Below are 24195 nucleotides of genomic sequence, written 5' to 3'. Positions count from 1 at the left end.
ACAGGGCTTTGGGAATGAGACATAGCAGGCCTCTGGTGTGTGTGTGTCATGTAAGATGCATGGCGCTTGGCAGGCCGTTGTGAGGTTGATCACATACTGTATGTGCCGGGAAATGTATACTTCATTATCCATTATGGTTTCTGTCTTTGTTTAAAATATACTGACTCTGTAAGTAGTTGCAGTATTGCCTGCCCCATGAGTTCAAAAATCCTGAGTCAGGCCTGAAAAGCTAAAGAGCATGTTTTAAAATCACAGGTTTTTTCCGTCTGTTTTCTGATATTTTATTTCCTCAGGCTATTCCCAATGAGTCTGCAACAAGCACGGTATGGCTAATCTAGCATATTTACTATGAGTAACAAGATTTTGACTCCTGCTGCAGTTGCTTTGACAATAACATGAAGATCTCTTGCCTTTATGCAAATACAGACAGTGGCATGAGGTGGGAGGGGACAGTGGGGCTCAGCCTTACTTCCCAACCCCACCATGAAAAGGAGAGAGACAGTAGAGGAATTACCATTTTTATTTCCCCATTCTGAATAAGAAGGGATTTGCCCCTGTTGATCTCTGTATGCATAGAGAAGGCTGGCCTACTGATAATGGCATCTCATCAGATCATGGAGGAGAGCAGGTCCCCTTGTCAGTCCCCCAAAGAAAGATGGGGAAGTAAGTCAGCTAATCACCCCAGAAGCTTGGGAAGTAATGGGTGGAATCAAGACCATGAAGTCTGCCAAAAAGTCTCTGAGGGTGAGTGGGAGAAGAAACAGTTTGGGACAGTGAGGAGCTTGTGTGAGGAGGGCGTCAGAAGCTCTCAGGGTGTGGAAAGCAAATGGCTGTACATGCCAGGAGCAGGGAGGGCTCAGAACATCAGCTTCTGTTTAGGGAACAGGGAGTAGTGTGAAAAATGGCTGGGTGATGGGTACCTGCTGGGGATGGGGAGGGGTGAATATTGAGAGGGAAGGAAGGAAAAGGATGGAGAACAGAAGCATCGGGTAGCTGAAGGAGGTGGGAGTTGGGGAGGAGGTTATCAGATGCCTGACAGGGCTAGGAGTGCAGAATGAAGTTAGAGGGAGGGAGGGCAAGGCAGGGGCCAAGTAACTGGTAGGAATGGGTGAGGAGGGAAAGGGCCAGACTGGGAAGCAGGAGCTGTAGGTAGCCAGAAATAGGGAGGGTTAGAACCAGTGATTGGGGACGAGCTGGATCTCAAGTACCCTCCAGAACTGAGGTGCTGCCAAGGCTGAGACAGTGGAAGAGGCAGGACTTGTGATAACTTGGAGTCTGGTGGTTTAAATGTACACTGAGGAGGGGAGGCATCTGGGAAGCAGATACTTAAAAGGGCCATGGAGGGGTGAGCAAATGCCTGCTGGAAATGGGAGGGAAAAGGGCTGGATTAAGAAAGGGGCTTTAGGGACTGTAGTCTAAGGCCCCAGGCTACGGGAGGCCTCTTTAACCTGGGGACTTGGTCTGCAGCCCCTAAAGCCCTCGTGTTCCTTGCCAGACCTGCCTGATGTGGGGGGGAGGCAGCTCTACATGCTTTCATTCTTCCCGTCTCCCTCCCCCCTTTCACCCACCATTGGAGCTGTTTGCTGTGGGTGCTGGGGAAGTTCTGTGCCTGCACTACCCTCCCCAGAAGTCCCTCTGAAACTGCTACCATTGGCTAGGAATCGCAGTAAATGGGAGCTGCAGGGGCAGTGCCTGCAGGTAAGTGCAGGGCAGTGTGGACCCCCCCAAGCCATGCCCCAATCCCAAGCTCCCTCCTGCACTCTAAGTACCTAATTCCATCTTAGTCCCAATACCTGAATCCTGAGCTGACTCCTGCACCCTAATTTCCTCCTAGATCCCCCACCCCACCCTCCTGTCCTCATCCCACTCCTGCTTTTCAACCTTTTGGCCCCATCTCAGAGCTCGCATCCCTAGTTGGAGGCCTCACCCCCTCCTGCACCTATCTTCCTACCTCAACCCACAGTCCCCTCCCACACACTGAACCCCTCATTTTTGGCTCCACCCTGGTACCTAGGGAGCTCCACAAAATTTGAAATCCTTGGCCCCCCAGGAAAGTTAACCCATCCCTGGGGAGGGAGGTGAGTGCAGACACATTTCACAGTCCATGTGAGGGCAAAAGTATCTCAGGGTATGTCTACACTACAAAGTTAATTCGAACTAACAGCCGTTAGTTCAAATTAACTTTAATAGGCTCTGTGTATGCAAACCGCTAGTTCGAACTTAATTCGAACTAACGGAGCGCTTAATTCGAACTAGGTAAACCTCATTCTACGAGGACTAACGCCTAGTTCGAATTAAGTAGTTCAAGTTAAGGGCTGTGTAGCCACTTAATTCGAACTAGTGGGAGGCTAGCCCTTCCCAGCTTGCCCTTGTGGCCACTCTGGGCACAACCAGGGAAACTCTTCTGCCCCCCTCCCGGCCCCAGAGCCCTTAAAGGGCCACGATCTGGCTACGGTGCCCGTGCCAGGTGCAAGCCTGTCAGCCCCCAGCCAGCAGACCCTGCACCTGGCACGGCACGAGCCAGCCACCCGCTGCCACCCAACCCTCCGCCTCTTCCCAGGACCAGGCTGGCGGCTCCCAGGAGACTGCCCGGGTCCGCAAGAGGCGGGCGCCCGTCTGGTCTAGTGTGGAGATCGTGGATCTCATCCAGGTTTGGGGGGAGGCCTCCAACGTCCACGACCTCTGCACTAGGCACAGGAAAGTGGTCGTCTAGGGCAGGATAGCTGACAGCCTGGCCACCAAAGGCCAAATGCAAACCCAGGAGCAGGTTTGCATGAAAGGTGGTCCAGTGAGACCCCTGACCCTGAGCCCTGAGCTTAGAACATAAGATTATAAGAATGGCCCTACTGATCAGACCAAAGGTCCATCTAGCCCAGTATCCTGTCTGCCGACAGCAGCCAACACTAGGGACCCTGGAGGGGATGGACCGAAGACAATAACCAAGCCATTTGTCTTGTGCCATCCATCTCCAGTCCTCTACAAACAGAGGCCAGGAACACCATTTCTACCCCCGGCTAATACCACTCCATGGACCCAACCTCTATGTCTTTCTCTAACTTCTCTTTAAACTCTGTTATAGTTCTAGCCTTCACAGCCTCCTGTGGCAAGGAGTTCCACAGGTTGATTATTTGCTTTGTGAAGAAGAACTTTCTTTTATTACTTTGAAGCCTGCTACCCATTAATTTCATTTGGTGTCCTCTAGTCCTTATATATGGGAACTAATGAAGAACTTTTCTTTATGCACCCTCTCCACACCACTCATGCTTTTATAGACCTCTATCATATCCCCCCTCAGTCTCCTCTTTTCTAAACTGAAAAGTCCCAGTCTCTTTAGCCTCTCTTCATATGGGACCTGTTCCAAACCCCTGATCATTTTAGTTGCCCTTTTCTGAACCCTTTCCAAGGCCAAAATATCTTTTCTGGGGTGAGGAGATCACATCTGTACACAGTACTGAAGATATGGCGTACCATAGTTTGATACTTCCCCTCCTCCTTCTTCCCCTGGCTTCCCCCTTCCAGCTCCCTCCTCCCAGATTTCCCTCTCCCCTCTCCCACCCTCCTTCCGGTTTACATCCCTCCCTTCTCCAGGTTTACATGCCCCCCACTCCATTGCCACCCTTGCCCTTTCCTGTTACAGTCTCCCTACCCCACACGGACTGTCTCCCCAGAGGGACTTACCTCCATCAACACTGCACCAACAGTAGATCTCCCCATGCCAAACTGGTGTCCTTATAAACGGTAGCTGTCAGGGTGGCCAGCTTCCAGAGGGCAATAGCCAGCCTTTTCTCCAGGGGGATGGCAGGGCGCAGGTGGGTGTCCTGTCATTTCAGGGCAGGGGCAAGCCAGGTACACAGCTCCTGGAAGATGGACTTCTGCATACGGAAGTTTTAGAGCCAATCCTGATCATCTCACCGCTCCATGACGAGCCAGTCCCACCAATCTGAACTTGTCTCCAGCCTCCAAAATCGTCTCTCATGGAAGAAGATCGGTGGCAAGAACAGTGTTGTTACAGCCCAAGTGAGAGGCTGAAGGCTGGGTTCAGAATCCAGACCTGGCATGAACATCATGAAGGTTACATGAAGTTTTAGAAGAACTTGAAGCACTACTGTGTGGGTCCATCGCCTGCCTACGGGCAGCTCCGCTCCACGGCAAAAAAAAAACCCCAATTCAAAGCACAAAAACCAACCAGGAAAAAAAAATGCTGTGGTGTCCCAGAAAGCAGGGCACTCCAAGCAAGCATTGCAGAAGCTTTTCTTTCCCTCTAGGAGGTAGGCAAGCCAGCTCAGGAGCAGAGCAATGGCTGTTCAGGGGGATCCCTCAAAGCACGCGTTTCTGCAAAGAGCATGCTGCAGGACCCTGAAGTAAAGGCTGCCCCCATGCCCTGACACAAGTGCTTCCAGGTGTCCTTTTTCCGACAGGCAGTCTGGATGCTCTTTTCTGAAAAAGCGGAGCAATTTTTCAATCCGCTTAGTGCAATCTAGACACTCTTTTTCAAAAGAGGCTTTTTTGAAATTATTTCCAAAAAGCCTCTTTAAAAAAAGGCGTGTAGTCTAGATGTACCCAAAAATTAGGCCTTGAAGTGTTTCTAATTGTGCACCCATGAACCAAGTTGCCCAAAAGCACTAGTCATTTTGGAAAATCTTGGCCACTGTTTTTAAAATAATCATTGTTACCAGAAACTTCTTTAAATATATTATAACTCAAAACTCTGCTTCACTGTTTATTTTTTCTCTTGCATTGTTTTGTTAATCTATTTGGAAAAAATCCCTTCATACAATTTGCCGGGATACAATTTTTACCACTATCTTCACTAGCAAAGACAAATTATTTCTTACATTATTAATTATTTGGTGCATTCAAAGTGCTTGAATTTGTTAAAAAATTAACAATGTTCTCAATTTTTTTAAATTATCAAACTATGTGAAGCATTTCTGGTTTTACAATTGTTCATACTGAAGATATGAAGCAGTTACTGTTTGTTGATCAAATATGATTTCTTATGCTTCATGTAAATCTTTTCTCTAATGTGTTTTTGTAGGAAATCAATATTACACTGGTGTAAAATAAAGAAAAAATATACTTCTCAATTCATTCCACAAAATAGGCTCTAGAAAAGATTTTTTTCCCCAACATTTTATAATATATTAAAGCTTATTATTGTTTATATGAATATACTTCTGTCAGTTTATAATTCTGTATCTCCATCCCCTCCCTCCTGTAAAATGTCATGTTCATAAAAAAAATCCCTCTATTTAAACTCAAATGTTCCTTACACCTGGGATTTTGTTGTCCAACGATTTTCTCAAGAGGATACTACAGGATAAAATCAGTATGCTGCCAATGGAGTATTATACATTCATGCACTTTTCAAGTTCTAATGGTATGGCAAAGAAAAGTTAGAGTATTCATGAATTTAAATATTTTTCATATAAACTATGTAAATGTAATGATTAACAATCAGCTATATTCACTATTCAAGATATGCAATGTAGCATTTTTCTAATTATACTCACCAGTGTGGGAGGAGGTGACCACAGAGGAAGATTAAACTATTTGTATTTATTCAATGTTGCTTTAAACCATTAACTAGAAAATTCAGTTCTGTTGTACTAAATGCAAGAATCCACAATGACTGAAAAATTTGATAGAACAGCAGCTGTAGTATCCTCAGCCAATGCTGGCTTGAGATGGCAGACTGGACTAATTCTTCATCATCAGTCATTTCAGCTGCCTCTCTCTCTCATAATTTCATTGTGGATGGGAATATTTAAACACAATAATGAAAATGACTGCTTCGTATCAGGGCCTTATCTATGCGCAACTCTAGAAGAAGCCACCTGGCAGGCAGGCTCTCCTTTTATGTATTTTTATTAAAATAAAAAGATTGCAAAATATGTGAATTTAATGGCTTTAAAGAGGTACTGCTACATTCTACCCAAACCCATACATGGCCCTCCTCGCTGTAAGACTTGAGCACCCACTAAAGTGTCTTTTCCCTTTGCAACTTCTCCATTATTTATGGTGACCAAGATATTGGTGTGAAATAGAAGCGTTATTTATGTATAGTCAATCATTTACTTCTGCCAGATCCATTTCAGAGATATTCTGCATTCGTAATAACAGTCATGTTCAGAAAACTGAGATGTAATGTCAAACTTAAGCATAGCTCATGGATTCAGATAGAACAAAAAACAGGACTATGTAGCACTTTAAAGACTAACAAGATGGTTTATTAGGTGATGAGCTTTTGTAGGCCAGACCCACTTCCTCAGATCAAATTGTGGAAGAAAATAGGCATGACCATATATACCAAAGGGATACAATCAAAAAAAAAAAAAGTGAACACATATAAAAAGGACAAATCAAATTTCAGAACAGAGGGGAGATGGGGGGGATGGAAGGTAAATGTCTGTGAGCTAATGATATTAGAGGTGATAATTAGGGAAGCTATCTTCGTAATGGGTAAGATAATTAGTGTCTTTGTTAAGACCCCGGTGTAAAGTGTCAAATTTAAGCATGAATGACAGTTCAGAGGTTTCTCTTTCAAGTCTTTGAAGCAGTATGCAGGTAATCAAGTCATTGAGACAATGCCTTTTCTGGTTGAAATGTCAAGAAACTGTTTTTTCTTTGTGATACTGTCTAATATCCGTTTTGTGTGCATTGATTCTTTGGCGAAGTGTCTGAGATGTTTGTCCAATGTACATAGCAGACGGACACTGTCGGCACATGATGACATAAATTATATTTCTGGATGAGCAGGAATATGTGTTTTTGATCTTATAACTGAATTGGTTAGGTCCAATAATGGTATCAGCAGAGTAAATATGTGGACAACGCTGGCAACAGGGTTATTGCAAGGAAAAGTTCCAGGGTTGGTATTAGTGTAGTATGTCTGTGGTTGTTGGTAAGAATTATCCTGAGATTAGGTGATTGTCTGTAGGAGACTATGGGTCTGTCTCCCAGAGCGTCTTGGAGTGTAGTATCCTGTTCTAGCATAGTTTGTAGTTTATTGATAATGTGTTGGACGGGTTTAAGATGGGGGCTATAGGTGATGACAAGTGGTGTTCTATTGTTGGTTTTCTTGGGTCTGTCTTGAAGTAGATGGTTTCTGGGTATTCGTCTGGCTCTTTCAATTTGTTTTTTTATTTCTCCAGGTGGGTAACTGAGGTTATAAATGCTTGGTAGAGATCCTGAAGTTTCTGGTATCTGTCAGTGGGATTAGAGCAGATGTGGTTGTATCGAAGAGCTTGGCTATAGACGATGGATTGTATGGTGTGTTCTGGATGGGAGCTGGAGGCATGAAAGTAACTGTATGAGTCAGTGGGTTTTCTGTAGAGAGTGGTGTCTAATTTACCATTGGTGATTTGTACTGTGGTATGCAGGAGATGGATCTCTCATGTAGAATAGTCCAGGCTGAGATTGATGGTGGGGTGTAGGTTGTTAAAATCTCTATGGAATGTCTCCAGTGTTTCTTGGCCATTTCTTATCCAGATCATAAAGATGTCATCAATGACGGGATCTGAGGAAACGTTGTTCTAAGTCAGCCATAAAGATGTTAGTGTACTGTGGGAACATGTGGGTACCCATGGCTTTGCCACTGATCTGGAGGTATAAGTTGTCCTCAAATTGGAAATAATTGTGGGTGAGAACAAAGTTACATAGGTCTGCTGCCAGATTGGCAGTGCTGTCCACTGGGATAGTGTTTCTATTGCTTGTAATCTGTCTTCATGTGGGATGTTGGTGTATAGAGCTTCTATATCCATGGTAGCAAGGATGGTGTTATCTGGGAGGTTATCGATGTTTTGTAATTTTCTCAGGAAGTCAGTAGTATCTCGGAGATAGCTGGGAGTGTTGGTTGCGTAGGATTCAGATAGGACAAAGATGATTCCAGCTGAAGGTGGAAAGGAAGACTGGTGGTGTTAATGTGTGACTAAGGATTTGGGCCTAACTCTATACTGCAACCCCACCACTGTATTTCAGAAAAATCTTTACTCGGAGGCTTAGTTGCTACAGTCAGACTCTGCCACCTTCACTCATATTTAGCACATCTTACTCTGAACGTGCCCTGATTGGTTTCTGGAATCACAAATTCACTAATTTTGTTCCTAGCCCTCAGCTGATGTCAATGATACTCAGGGAAGGAGAAATTAATAAGAAAATCAAAATCCTAATAATACTTAGTAGTTACAGAAAACAAAAATGCAATGGGACCATGAAGATTCCTGAAAGACCAACTCTTACACTCACATGTAACCCCAGTTTGGATTGTGCTTTCTTTGGGACATGGACTGTGTCTATACTTATTTTGAGAGTTACCTGGAACATTCCTCTTTTTGAACATTATCATTTCCTTGTACTAACCTGTTTATTTATCTGTTGCCACTTATCTTATACTTAGATTGTAAGCTCCTTTGTGTTCTCTTTGCTCAATGCCTAACACTATGGAATTCGAGTCCATGACTTGGGCTCCTATGCACTGTGGTAATACTACTACAACTACTACTTATCAATAATAATAGATATTCCATAAGTAATATGTGCTCTACAAGGCCAATCATCATTATTTTATTTTACAGAGGCGGGAACTCAGGCTCAGAGAAGTCAAGGGCTTTGCTCATTGTCACAAAGGGAGTCTGAGTTAAAGAACACAACTAATGTTTCTAAGGTCTTAACTCAAAATAAGCTACACAAATTGAGCTCACAAAATGAGTATATCTTATTTTGAAAAAGCTTATTTAAAAACTGGGAGCATCTACATAGCACTTATTTTGAAATAGAGCACTCTTCCTCCAACTTCCCTGACTCTTCGTACAATGAGGGTTACAGGAGTCAAACTAAGAAGTCCTCCAGCTTGACAGTATTTTGACATTATTTTGAAATAACTGCCTGCGGTACAGACACAGACTAAGTTAATATGAAATAACACTAGTTATTTTGAAACAATGTTGCTGTGTAGACGTACCCTGGGAGGCCTCCCACAGAGTCCCAGGAAGCACTCTGGGGAGTTATGTCTGAGGTAGCTCATCCACATTAACGGAGCTTGCCTCAAACTCATGTTGATGTTTCCCCATAGTGAGGACATACTAGTTTGTTAAATTGGGTTCTTAAGTCAAGTTTAGTAATTTCAAAATAATTTCCTAGTGTAGACATGGCCCCAGTGAAATATCTCACAGGCATAAAGGTGACCTACAACAGCTTTTTTTCTCCTGCTCTCCCATCTCCTCTCACCTCACAGTTTTGTCCTATGCAACGTCCAGTTCATCTGGATTTGAGGAACTAGCTCTTTAGGCCCAAACTTTTTCTCTTGATCTCTCCTTATCCATAATGAAACCTGTCTGCACTTCCCTGATAGCCACAGTTGGGAACTGGGCCTGGGGTCAGGAGCTGGAGTTGGAGCTAAGGGCAGAGGTCAGGGCTGCAGCTAGGGGCTGCATGCAGAAGTGGGGCCAGGAACCAGAGCTGTGGCTGGCACCGGGGCTGTAGTTGGGGCTGTAGTGGAATGGCTGGCACAGTGGAGTTGGGTGACACTCCTTCCTTGGCCCCCATATGGGCTGACCTGGAGCCCATTGCCTCCCCTGAAAAATCCTCCATGCCCCTCCATGGGGTGCTCGGGAGACCGCTGCTTTAAGCTCTCAGTACAGACCATCTGTGTCAACTTCTGTGGTGATTGTGGACCTTCTATAACAATCTTTAGAATCTGAAAGAAACTCTTCCATAGGTTATAAATGTTTAAAGAGAAGTCATGGCCATCTCAACCTGGGATCAAATGTATGATGCTGAACCCCATATTATTCATAGTGATATGATGATTATGGTATAATACAATGCATTTTGTACAAGATCAGCCATGTCACTGGAAAAGTTATGAATTGCTGAATATGATTATCCTATTTATATGCACATCTCATTTTTCTACCTAAAGTTGTGAATATTGACTATGCATCTGTATTTCATATGTGCTTACTCTTGGTGACAATCACAGCTAGCCTTTCTGGTACAGCAACGAAGAAGCCTGGCAATACTGATGGCTCATCAGCAAAGACAATGGACCTTCCCATGAATGGTCCAGACAGCCTGTAAGTATTGATTGCTAGTCCTCAGCAAGGTACCTGAAACAAAGCCATATGACTCTCTGGACTCCATGTTGCGATGTCAGGGTTTTCCACACATTGAGTTTAGGACAAAGGGTTCCTGTCACAGGCTAAAGCAATATAAGGCAGGGAGTAACATCATCTGTTGTTCTTCACTCCCCACACAAGAAGGCTGTGTCTATATTGGCAAGATTTTTCGCAAATACTCTTTAACGCAAGAGTTTTTGCGTTAGAGTATTTGAATAAGAGAGAGTCTACATTGGCATGTGCCTTTGAGCAAAAGATGTGCTTCTGCACAAGAGCATCCATGCCAGTGTAGATGCCCTCTTGTGCAAGAAAGCTCCGATGGCCATTTTAAACATCAGGCTTACGCAAGAAATTGTTGTTGCCTGTCTACACTGGTCTCTTACACAAGAACAGTTGTGCAAGAGGGCTTATCCCTGAGCGGGAGCGTCAGAGTATTTGCGCAAGAAGCACTGATTTTATACATTAGAATGTCAGTGTTCTTGCACAAGTACTCATGGCCAGTGTAGACAGGTGGCAAGATTTTGCGCAAAAGCAATTGCTTTTGCACAAAATCTTGCCAATGTAGACGTAGCCAGAAGACTTCTGGAAACACATGAGGAACAAAGACTGAGCAGGGGGAAGTGCTGGACCCAGGTGAAAGGGATTTCTAGCCTGTGCATGAAAAGCTGAGGATTCCAAGCTGCAAAGCAAGCGTAGCTTGTGCCTTAAGAATCTGCAGCCTTCTTGCATCATCTATCAGGGTGAGAATTTAGTAATTCATATGCTACCTTTCTATCTAAGGGTATGTCTACACCTTAATAACAATAACCGCCATTATTTCGAAATAACTTTACTAGCGTCTACCTATGCCAACCGCTTATTTTGAAATTAAATCGAAATAGCAGAGGGCTTATTTCAAAATTGGTAAACTTTATTCCATGAGGAATAACGCCAATTTCGAAATTGCTATTTTGAAATAAGTGCTGTGTATTTTGAAATAGGGGGCCTCCAGCCCTTCCCAGGGTGCCCTGCTACTCTCCCTCCCCCTCTCCCCAGAGCCCTTAAAGGGGTAGAGTTTGGCCACAGTGCCTGTACCAGCTCCATGCCTGCCAGCGCAACAAACAGTCAGTCCTGCCCCTGACCCAGTGGCCCCAATATGAGCTAGCAAGCCACCGGCAGCCAGCCCTTCACCACTCCCCAGGAGCAGTCTGCCTGCTCCCAGCAGCCTGCCAGGGGCCGGAAAAGGAGGGCACCTTCCTGGTCCAGTGCGGAGATCATGCACCTCATTTAAGTTTGGGGGGAATCCTCCAATGTCCATGATCTCCACACTAGATGGAGGAATGGGACTGTCTATGGCAGGATAGCTGCCAGCATCCAGCAAAGGCCACATCTGCACCCAGGAGCAGGTACGGTTGAAAATAAAAGAGCTTCAGCAGGCATATGCCAGGCCACAGGGGGCAGCTCCCAACCAGGGGCACACACCAAGCTGCCCCTATTTCAACTCCCTGGACCTCGTCCTGGAGGGTGGAACAGTCCATGCCCCCCAGGTGGTTATCAAACCTGGGGCAGAGGACCCTGACCAGGGCATCGAGGAGGAGGAGGAGGAGGAGGAGAGCCAGGAGCCACAACAGACCAGACAGAGCATGCTGGGCAGCCAGGACCCCCAAGCCACCTCAGCAGATCTGTCACCGGTGTCATCTGAAGCCAGGGAGGCAACAACAGGTGAGTGCCATCACTGTCCCCTTATTTGGGGGAGTAGCAGCATGGAACCAGGGACTGCGCATGTGGGCCTTGCTGTCCGTGGATCATGCAGAAACCTGTGCATGTGCGAGCATGTGCCATGCCACCCCTGGGCATGTGGCCCCAGCTGGCTGCCACAGGGGCCTTACCCTGTTAGCCATTCTCATGTGTGAAGAGGCATGACATTCTCCTGACTCCGGGGGGGGGGGGGGGGACAGCAAGATGCCCTCCCTCCACAAGGCCATTCTACACAGAGGCAGGGGACATCTCCCCCCGACCCCCACACTATACACACCACAGGGGTATGGGTGAGGTCTCGGGGCAGCTCCCACTCCCGGGGATAACAAGACATTCTGAACATGGCCTCTGTGCAAGCACATCGGCTTTGATGGTGCAGGGAATGGTCATCCTCACCTTGCAGAGGGAGGCTGGGCTGGGCTGGGCTGGGCTTCAGCTACTGTGTCCCCAGGGAGAACTGACCACTTCTCTTGTTTCTCCACAGCCACACCAGCTGCGCATGCAGGGTGCACGACACCAGCTGGGACATGTGCAGTGGAGGGGTACCAACAGCAGCACCTGGGGGCACTGCGAGCCCTGCACCTCACCCTCCAGCACTGGGTGCAAGAAGAATTGCATCTCCAGTGGCATCAGCTTGCTCAGGGCCATACCATCTGCCACCACCTGCAGACCCTGGTGCAGAGCGTGCTGCTTCCTGCCACTCCAGCGCCTGCTGCCTCCCCAGCTACTGCTTCTCCTCCCACTCTTTTTCTGCTTCCTGCTGCTTCCTGCTTCTCCCTCCACACCCTCTATCCCTCCCACCCTCCCTATCCCCCTGGGGACGCTGAGGCCCCCGCACCTGCTGTGCTGGGAGACAGTTGGCCCAGCAATACCCCCAACCCTGAGCCCTGAGTTTCCCCTCCTCTTTGTTCCCCTCACTTCCCCCTTCCAGCTCCCTTCTCCCAGGTTTCCTCCTCCACTTTACCACCCTCTCTCCTCCATTCTCCCACCTCCTTTCTCCAGTCTCACCAGAATTTCATTCCTCCCCCCAGTTTTGTTAAATAAAGAGAGTTTTTGCTCATGAAAATACGTGCATTTTATTTGACATCAGTAAGGGAGCTTAGGGAGGGGTAAGTAGAAGGACATGAGGGAGAAATGAGGCACAAGCCCCCAGTGGTGCACACCAGGGAGACTGTCAGTGCTCCTCAGAGTAGAAGCTCTCCTGCAGGGCCTCTTGGATATCGACAGCCCTGAGATGGACCTCCTGGATGGCAGCCTGTAGAAAGTGCAGCCAAGCTTGCAGCAACACATCCAAGAGAAACACCAGAATGCCCAGAGGCAGCTCCGGCTCCATGTTGCAGAGTGCTGTGGTGTCCCAAGTGAGGGCAACCAGAGCATGCAGAAAAAAAATGTTTTGCTGTCCCTCATGGAGGTAGGCAAGGAAGCAGGGAAACCTGAGAACTAGCTGTCCGGGGCGTGGGGAGGGTCCCTTTAAGCACTGGTCTCAGATAGCCTCAGGTAGCAGCCACACAAAGTAACTGCTGACCAGATGCCCTGCTAAACGGGTTCCGGCCGGCCTTAAATACGATTCACGTCCACACTGAGTGGATACTGCTATTTTGAAATAGCCAAATGCTATTTTGAAATGCATTTTGTGTGTAGACGCGTTATTTTGAAATATCTTACCGCTGTAGTGTAGACGTACCCTACGTTTCTTAGACTTAGGTTGCATTTCTTTATTTAGTAGGTGATCTGCTTTAATCTGTTTGCTATCACTTATAATAATTTAACATCTATCTTTTTGTAATATAAACTTATGTTTTAATCCAAACCAGAAAGTTTGGAGTAAAGTGCTTGGGAATCTAAACCCAGAGCACTGTTGCATATCCTCTCCACATTGAGAGAGGGGCAAAGATGTTGATGGTTATTTTGTCTTTAGCCTGTCTTCATGTAACTGCAGCTGGGTGTATACCTACCTGTGTGGATGCTGGAAGAAGCTCAGAATTTGGAGTGGGTCTGCAGCTTGTCACAGCAGCATACTGGTGAGTCTGAGGGCTCAGTGGTAGCTCAGACACCACACGGGGATGAACCTGTCACAGACTGATTTAGCCAAAATGAAATAGGAGGATGCTTTCAAGTTGGAAAGTCACAGACCATTGTTAACTTTGGTGCCTGTCATCCACCCAGTTCAGAACAGAGCCTTTTATAAAAATCTTATTTTAAGGTTTCTGTGTATTTCTTAGAATGTTGATGAGGGGATTATTTAACCATACAAGCCTGGTTTTTGCTGATATCGTATATGGCTTCTTCTCAGTTGTATAGAAGTGCCTCCCTCTTGCATCCATTATATGTGTTTCTGTGAACCCAGGGACAGTTTTCTGTACTTACTCACAGAAAGCTTACTGTGCTTCAAGTCAAGTTCTTCTTCGAGTGATTTGCATATTTACTTCACACTGCAGATGGACATGCACCCAATGCACTCGAAGCAGAAGCATTTATCAGCAGTACTACTAAGTGGCACCTGCACCTCTGCTCTCCTCACACTCACACATATCTGCTTTGGCAAGCCAGCACCTTAGACCTTTTCAGTGTATATAGTTATATCGGCTGCATTTAGTAGTCATTTAGTTCTGTGGTTACCTGCAGAACGTTAGTATGACAAAAATCTCCAGATTTTAAGTAGTGTGCCACATGTAGGGCTGTCACAGACAAGCACAAGAACTGCTTGATTTGTTTCGGCATGGGCCTCGTGGGAGACAAATACGAAGAGGGCCTCTAAGGGCTCTTATTTGTATCTCCTTCTCCACCAGATTGAAAAAGAGGGAATTTCATTTAAAATTCACCTCATAAAAGAGATGATGCATCCTGTGTTGGAGCTGAGCCCCCAACCGTGTGGCAGGGGACTCAATCAAAAAGTGCTCCTCCGGCTGCGTCTGACTCAAAGCACAAGACTGGTGAGAAATGTTACGCTTTGTCTTCCCTGTCAGCCTCGTCAAAGTGCTCCAGGCATTCTGATGCAGACAAAAGCCAGAAGTTTTCTGGTAAGTCTTCCAGTATCGGTTTGAGGCTTCACAAATGAAAATGCTCACTGGTCCTGTCTGAGGCAGCAACACGGATTCCTTTGGGACTGTCAAGACCACTTTCTTCACCTCTGCAGGATCCTTTGATGCTGTTAGCACTGATACGTTTACCTGAGGTGCCGCAGGCCTTCTTGTTGGCAAGGGATCTGATTTGCCTTTCACTGTCGGTCTCTCTTTTGCCCTTTTGCTGTAACCGCCATTTAGTGTCCTCAGCTCCACCAATGCACCTGGCATCAGCAACACATCCAGCACTGGGGGTGAAAAAAAACCCACCACAGGGCTCTTAGTGCCATCAGCTCTTTCTCAGATTAATTTGTCTCTTCAACCTCTTATGCTGGTATCAATCACACCCTAAATAACACAGTATTTATAAGTACATATAATAAAACAAAAACAGAGTTATTTTAGAAAGAATAAAACCAAATGTTTGCAATACAAAAAAAAATCATAGCATGCAAACCTGGGTCTATACTTTATTAATAGTTATCTTTTCTGTATAATAAAGTATGTTTCCTCCCCACCATTCAGTCTACCACAGAACTGGCTAGTTTCACAAGAACCAGGATCCAAACATTCATGAAAACACCCTTGTTCCATCAACGTGTTTCTCTTCACAAAAATGTGCTGGAGTCCTGAGCTATTCATTGGACCTGTGAGATGTTCTTAGACAACACTGTTGACATGTTTTATTTAAAGAAGCAGGGAAGTGTGAGATCATCTCAACTATGCAAGGAGGCTAGGGAATCTACGCATATGTGACAATGTCTCTGGAATGTCCTTCCACCTTATGAAACACATGAGAAACACAATTGTGGATGCCAGAATTCCTTGGTAGGGAGAGATTGTAAATGGCCAGTGAGAAAGGACAGTCTCCTTTAGATTTTCCACTGCTGGATGTACCTAGCCATTGACTTGTTCACAACCAACCTGAAGAACAAGTGCAAGAGGTTTTTGCTCTAGATCATGCTGAAGCTTAAACACTATTACAGATGCCTTCTTCCTCCGTTGGTTCAGTCATCTTCTATATGCACTCCCTTCAGATCTTCTCATTCCAAAGGAACTCAAGATAGTGAAAAGACATGGCACAACATGAATTCTTATTGCACCAGTGTGTCAAGACAGTATTAACCTATATCAGCTCTTTGGCTGGCCTCCAATAGCTTTTCTACCTAGTCTAGGATCTCCTGTCATGGAATCAAGGCAAGTGTGTATATCCAAACTTCCAGTCTCTCCACCTCATGGCATGCATGGTATGTAGTTGAATTCTTATGAGATATTTTGTCTCCAGCGGTTAAGAAGATTGAATACAGCCAAAAATTCAGTAAAAGTCATAGAGATTTTTCAATTTCGATGCAAACTCATCATTTATCACCCAAGCAGAAAGAGGTCACACGTGTGCTGGAATATCTGTTGCACCTCAGGCAACAGATGAGCTATGTGAGAGTCTACAATGCTTCCATTTCTGTGCTGCATGGGTGGGTCTAAACTACCTGGCTCCGTCAATGTAGCTTGTTGACCGCTCCCTTATGCCTCATGAAACAAGGTTTACAGGAGTGGTTGACAAAGGCTTCCCCTGTCGATTGATCCGTGTCTAGACTGCCGCGCTGTGCCAGATCAGCTGATTGTTGGCACAGCACGAGGGCCATTTTTATTTTAATGAAGCAGGGATTATTTAAATCCCCGCTTCATTGACTGTGTCGGGTAAACTAGTTTACATGGCTCCGTTGATGGAGCCATGTAGTCTAGACACACCGTATCTGTACAAGGCCACCATTCCAGGAAGGTAGCAGGCACTAGTCACCTGTACTGGGAAGCTGCTTGCTCTTCTTCCCATTCCCTTCACTATGTGGGAGTGAGGGGAAAGGACACAACTTGCATCACTTATTTCTCTCCTTCCCCTCCTCACCAGCTAAGAGTGAGGGGAATGCATGCAAGCTATGTACTTTCCCCTACCTCTGCTACCATCTTGGTAAAGTCTCTCCTGTGCTGAGAATAACCACTTGCTGCACCAAGTTATTTGTCAACTTTTCTAAGCAGCATTCCAAAAGCTGGCATCTGCAAGGCATTGTTATGGTTCCCTGTGCATACTTTCCCCACTGATTACACCATCTTTCATAGCATTGGAGACAATGCCAACTTTGGCAAGTTGGTGTTACAGTCTCTGTTCTGATGATCCAAAATCTCTCTTCTTGAAGGGAACTGCTGATGAATTGCCTACAATGGAAGGTATATGCATATAATCATTCACCAGTACTGTAACTTTTCTTTGAGATCTGTTGTGCACTTATACATTCCACAGCCTTCCTATCTTCTCTGCCAAGATAGATGTTACATTCAGTGGGGTGAAGGAACACAGAGACATGTCCCTATTATGCCCTCTCCGAAGAATACCAGGAAAGTAGGTGCTGTGCAGTGGTACTGCTGGCAAAAGTGTCCAACTTAAGGGTTCCTGGCACGCACGTTCTAACTCAAATAGATTGGGTGTACATAAAGCTGCACGGCAATGTATACAAGCACAACTCATCTTGCAAAATAACAGTTTATGGCCAGGTAAGTTATCATTTTTTACATCAAGCTGGTGACACTGTTTATACTTTATATGGATAGATCATTACTACAAAGACTGCCCTGAAAATGTTACTGAGTGTTTAAATGGATCCAACTTTAATGAGCCTCCAGCAGATAATCTTCAACAATGTCCCTATTGAAAAATAAAATAATTATATATTTACAGGTTTGGAGGGAATAGTTCATGGGTGGCTGATGACCTGACATCTTGCATTTCTCTTTAGCTGTTTCCCTCTATGCTAAAAAAATAAAGGATTCGAAGGAAAGAAACAGTAACTTGGTCTTTAATATTTGATAGTGTGATTGGTATATCTCATTGTATAAATACAGAAAATAGGTTCTCTGGGGATATATTTAACTGAAGATAATGGGATGGTGCGAATAGCTGCTGAAAGAAGAATGAGAGAGAGAGAGTTAATTGTGAGAACTCCTCGGATGATGTCATTTCCAGAGAAGGGGGAGTTTATTAAGTATAAGATTAATTGGGATTCGCTAAGGGTACATCTACACGGCACACTTATTTTGAAATAAGCTATTTTGGATTTTTTTTTCCAAAATAGTTTATTTCAAAATACCATGTGCATACTACAGAGAAACCTCAAAATAAGTCTGAGGAAGGCTTCCTTAATATGGATGTGCTACCTTGAATTAGAGACCAAGGAAGCACTGGGGAGTGATTACTTTGAATGGCCCTGGGGAGGAGCTATTTCGAAATACCAGCAGTGAAGCATCCACACTCCTGCTATTCCGAAACAGCTATTTTGGAATGTGTTATCCTCATGAAATGAGGTTTACAGATTTCTAAATAAGCTGTTCAATATTTAAAAATTATTTTGAAATAATGGAATTGCTGTGTAGATGCTCGCATTGTTATTTCAAAATAACTGTGCTGTGTAGACACACATACTGATTTGATGAAGGTAGATTGAACCAAAAAACCGGTGTCTTCACTTTCTAAAGAGGATTATTTTAGAAAAGGAATGTAAAGTGTCCTTCGGTCTTGGTGATTTTTAATATTGGGTGTAAAAGTGAGTCACAGTGGAGCCAGCATTTTCATATAACTTTGTTTATGATCATGATGTTAAATACAAACTGTTGGTTTTTGTTTTGTTTTTTGTTTTGTTTGGGCTATGATTTGGCTATGTCTACACTGCAGGCTTCTTGCACAAGAACTTGCAGAGCATCTACACTGCATGGCTACGTCTACACTGGCCCCAAATTCCGGAAAAGGCATGCAAAGCAGGTAAGTCAGAATAGGGACTGAAAGTAGGAATAAGAGATCCTCTGGAAAAGGGCTTTATTCTGGAGGATCGCGCCAGTCTAGACGCTTTTTTCCAGCTTTTCCCCAAGCCGGAAAAAAAGCGGCAGACATGTTTATTTAAATCCGCGGGGGATATTTAAATCCCCCATGGATTTCCCTATTCTGACTTACCTGCTTTGCATGCCTTTTCCGGAATTTGGGGCCAGTGTAGACGTAGCCCATGAGTATTTTTGATAAGGAAATTTACAGTACAGAGTCGGAAAACAGGGCTTCTTCCAGAAGAGTTATTCCTCTCCCCACAAGGAATAAGTCCTCTTGCGCAAGAGCTCTTCCACAAGAAGTCGGTATACACAGGCAACATGAATTTCTTGCGCAAGAAAACCCTATGGCTAAAATGGCCATCAGAGCTTTCTTGCGCTAGAGAGCGTCCACACTGACATGGACGCTCTTGTGCAAAAGTACATCTCTTGCGCAAAAGCACATGGCAGTGTGGATGCACTCTTGTAGAAGACCTTTTACACAAGATCTCTTGCGTAAAACAGTTCTTGAGCAAGAAGCCTGCAGTGTAGATGTAGCCGAAGAGTATAGGTCCAATCCTCCCTCCTCTGGAGCAGAACTTATTTTTGGTTTTGAATGTTAAAACAAGCAAAGCAGTGAAATGCATCAGAGCCTTACTGCTAGCCCTGGTTTAACACAGGGCTTGTAGCTCACATCACAAGCTCCCAAACAACTGTAGTCTTAAGAGTTGTGAATCCTGATTTTTCTCATAAAACACAGAACCCAGATGATGGAGTTGCGTTTTTTCTGACATGGTTACATACATTTAAATTAGGAAATAGTTATTGCTAACTTATGCAACAGGTATATATTTTATCAGAGAATTTGACTGAAGAATCAGTATGCAGGAATTTTGTTCTATTTAAACTTATAGTTATGGGTTTTTTTTTCTCATTATCTCTGTAATGTTTTACTCTTTTTCTGAGATTATATTTTTATATTAAGGGTCTTAATGAATATCTTCTTGTAGGGACAGGAGGAAAGACCCTCAAGTGTGCCTTACATGTCTCCTGTCTTATCTCTGGTCTCTTTTTGTGACTCATTCTCAATATTGCATTTCTATATCGTCAACCCCAATCTTCCTTTCTTTGTAGAAATTCATAATACTTTGTTGTGCAAGTCTGCCTTCTAGCACCTGTGCACCATGTAGCCCGTTGTGACTGCTACTGAAACTAGATTTTAACTATGCCATATTGCTAGTTCATGCTGCACGTCTTGGCTATGTCCTAAACCGTAGCCTTCTTCTGCAAAAGCTTATGCAAATGAAGCACAGAGTGGAATATCTCTGTGCTTCATTTGCATAATTAATTAGTAGCCACTTTTGCGCAAAAAGGATCTGTGTAGACAGCTCCTTTTTGCTCAGAGTCATGCTTCCTCATTTTTTCAGGAAGAACGGCTCTTGCGCAAGGGGAGGTTGCGCAAAAAGGAGCCGTCTACATAGCTCCTTTTTGCGCAAAAGCATCTTATGCAAAAATGGCTGCTAATTAATCATGCAAATGAAGCGCAGTGATATTCCACTCCGCGCTTCATTTGCATAAGCTTTTGTGGAAGAAGGCTACAGAGTAGATGTAGCAAGTCCTCTATGGTCTTTTAGAGTCACTTATATTCATAATTCAGTCTGTTAAGAATGTTGCTTGTATATGCAAACACATCGTTGCTATCCTGAAATATATCCCAGCTTTCTCAAACTCTCTCATAGCTAGTGACTAAAAATATTGGGGCCCGAGTCTTAAAGTGGTTTTCATGGACTCATTGTCAATCTTTCAATTTCCCTGGTCTCAATTTCTCTTTTTAGTACTATGCCCTCTTTCCTGCATCATATTTTATCTCAATCCCCATTCCGCACTGTTCTCAGCTGCTAGTCAATCTTTAACTTCCATTCCTCCAGCTATCTGGAAAAGCCTACTCTTTCACATCCCAGATTTTCCCTCCTATTTAAAATGAAAATTCCATCACATCTCTTTTACACTTTTTCCATGATTAAGTCAACTGTGTGCCTTAATTTACTGTCCCCATATATTCTGTAATGACAAGTTAATTAACGATTTAGAAACCACTAACTTAGGTAGATTCAAACATCAGGTTCCAAACATAATTAAAATATGGACGCCATCTTATTTTTCCCAAAACCAGTTCGCCCCATTCTTAATAAGTTTTCAATACAGGATTGTTTTGAACAAGACAGAAAAATATTTTAACGAAAACATTTTTAAGCCTACATTCTGGCTTCAGATCTTACATGCAGCATTTTCTAAAGCTTATGCCCTGTCTCCAAGCTTTTAGATTTGAATTGTGTACACTTTTTGCTTGGAACTGTTACTGGAAAGGGAAAGCATCTTTATTGACACCTTTATTCCCATGTAACTAAAATTTGCATAAGTGCCATTCCCTGAAAGGCTAACATGAAAGGGTTGGGTTTCAGCGATGTGAACCAGGAATTGCAGAAATTGTGCACTTTATGTTGAGTGTGTAGTGCACACTCCATGTTGAAAATGTATCCCTAATGTAGCTGACAACAAATATGCTTTCCCTGTTTAAGTTGCAAACACACCAGCAGCAAGGTCACTTGCTCTATTTGAAGGGAGGGGTAAAAACACTATGTTAAATATGGATAAAGTGTCAATCAAAGCTGGTTTTACAGTATATATTGCTTTTTATTTTTAAACACAACTAGATGTGGTAGTTTGGCAGCAGTGCTTTTACACAGACAGTGCCTTCAAATTCTTTTCATAGCAAGAGTGGTAATCCTGCCAGGTAAAAAAAAAAAAATGTTATTGAAAACCTTTCTCCCCTTATAGGCCCATTTTGACAGGAAATCTTTGAGAGGCAGCAGCAATGAAGTGCCCAGAGATTTCAACTGTCTTCTCTTGCTTTAGGAAATGCTGAGCACAGGCTCCCCTATTAAGCAAAATACACAAAGTACCAAATCCCCTTAACAATCATCTTTGGTCTACTCTTAGGTTGACAGCTTTCTGTGTCCTAGTCTGTCAAATAGGGCCTATATCTGAGATTCATATTACTGGGACCAGTGTGAAAGTTTTTGACAGTACTTTGAGGGGGGGAAATCATATTGTCAGTGTTTACAAGTTATCTGGTGCAATCCATTTTGCATGGCTAATCAAAATAAAATTTTGCATGCCAAAAAACGTTAACTTGCAGAGCTTTTTCTTTTTGCTCCATGATCCTGACATAAAGTTCCAGTTTGAAAGCATTGTCTGTCATTCTGCATAATTGGCTGAAATTTAGCAATTATTAGCTGCTGCGTTATAATATCCAATAGTAGTTTTTTTGTTTTTTGACAGGTGCCAAATGTAAATTTTAAATAATCTTTCAGGAATCAAAATGACAGCTTGCAGTAATTCTGCAGGTGTCTAAACAGATGTACTTCAAAAATAATTAGACAAAATGTGTACAGATTGCAGGAAATATGAAAAAATTGACATCAAATTTTTATAAGTAGACATTCTTTGTGTATGTGTTTGTTGGGGGTTTTGTTACTTTAAAACTTTTAGTTATTAAGCAACTTTCATATACTCGCAAGATGATGAATGCATATCAAATTTAGAAAAATTTTACCCTGCTTTCTATGATTTTCTTTTTAAAAAGAGCTAAGAGTGTAGGTATCTCAGGCAAGTATGGTCTGTGCAGCTCTAGAGATTCACATAAGCATTCTAACATCCAAACAAGAAATACAGTAAATACAAATATGTAACAAGAAGACAAAAGTCTAGATTCTGCCCTCGCACTATGATACATTGTTATGCCTCCACTAACTTTGCTGGAGTTATTCCTGATATACAGTGATGGAAATGAGAACTAAATCAGATGCAGAATATGGACATTTATTTTAAATTAGGTGTACATGTTTCTGTGTGAGAGGGGAGGAAAGCAAGAAAAGGAGGTTTGCAAAGTCTTTTGGCCTGAATTGGGAATATTCTGTTTTCTATGGTTTTGTGCAAAATCATTCTATTTCCACACTAACCTTCGACATTATATGCCACCAGTCATCTAATCTAATATTTTAGTTCACTCCTCAGCATAGAATGGCATAGATGACGGAAAACTGGAAAGTGAGTTAACAAAACCAGAGATCAAGAATGTTAAATCATGAACCGCCTCCCTCCCCCCAACCCCAGCCAGATGTCTGACTAAATTTCTTGATCTCTTTTTCCCACTGCAACTTTATATCTAACAGCTCTTTAAAACAGAAATCATAATGAGTTTTTGTTCATTTAAACACGCTTTATTATTAATTTACTGAGTATTTTATGTTGGCACATGAAGCACATCCTGCTTGCCTGACTCATACTCTTGACATCAGTATAACTATTGATTCGAGCAGCAACTTTTCTTAAATCTCTTTATTTAGGAATTTTTAACAAGTTTACAATCCTTGCCATGTAAATACCAGAACTAAAATCATCATTACAACAGTTAGTGTTTGTTTAAAGAGACATTGATCATATTTGTGTACAATCAGATCTTTTTATTTAACAGAGTATTGCCATACTGTAGTGCAAGAAGCATTACCATACCTAAATTGCTTCTAATGATATAGAATGAAATTTCTGCATACACATTTCACAAATCAGGTATGTCTATCAAATGTTAGTATTCAGAAAAAATAGAAAGGTATGTTGTGGGTTTTTTTCAGATGAATGTACTTTGTCTGAGTACTCAATAAAAATAACCAAATAGCTAAGAATCTATTTGGCTTCCATCTATTTGAATGTATCATCTTCTAAAGACTCAGACCTAGATCCACAAAAAGAGTTGTAGACTCATTATCGAGCAATCTAGCATTTAGGCACCTTGTTGCCTAGTGGAATACTGAGTTGGGCACCCCAGGCAGTTCCCTGTACATTTCTATCCCTGTACATAGAGAGAGAGATGCCTGAGAATAGGAGTCACAAAAGCCAGCAAACTTAGTGGGAAGTTGCATGAGCTGGCCAGAAAATGCCAAAGAGGGGGGTGTGACCATCAAAAGTACCTCCCTCTGCCTGGGATTCACAGCTGTGCACCATTCTCCTTGTAACTCACTGAGCAGTCAGTAGTAGCTTCCCCTCATAGCCCAGTGGTTAGCAAATTCAGTGCAAAGTTGGGAAATCTAGGTTTAAAACCCTACTGTCCTTGACATGGAGCAGAGCCTGGAACACAAGTCTGGAACCTGGGACTGCTGCGTCCCAGCTGAGCACCCTAACTATTTGGCTGTTGAACCAAGTTCTGGCTCCCTCAGCAGGCAAGTCCTGTTTGTTTTCTCATGGATAACACACAGTTTATAAATAGGTGAATGTAAGTAATCTTAACAGAGCCCTATTTGGCTTAATAGGTTTTAAATCAGTCACTCATATAGGCCATTTAAGGAGCTGACTTGAGATAGGCAAATCAATCAATA

Source organism: Pelodiscus sinensis, chromosome 9 (assembly GCF_049634645.1).
Source record: "Pelodiscus sinensis isolate JC-2024 chromosome 9, ASM4963464v1, whole genome shotgun sequence".
NCBI lineage: Eukaryota > Metazoa > Chordata > Testudines > Trionychidae > Pelodiscus > Pelodiscus sinensis.
This window is presented reverse-complemented; position numbering follows the sequence as displayed.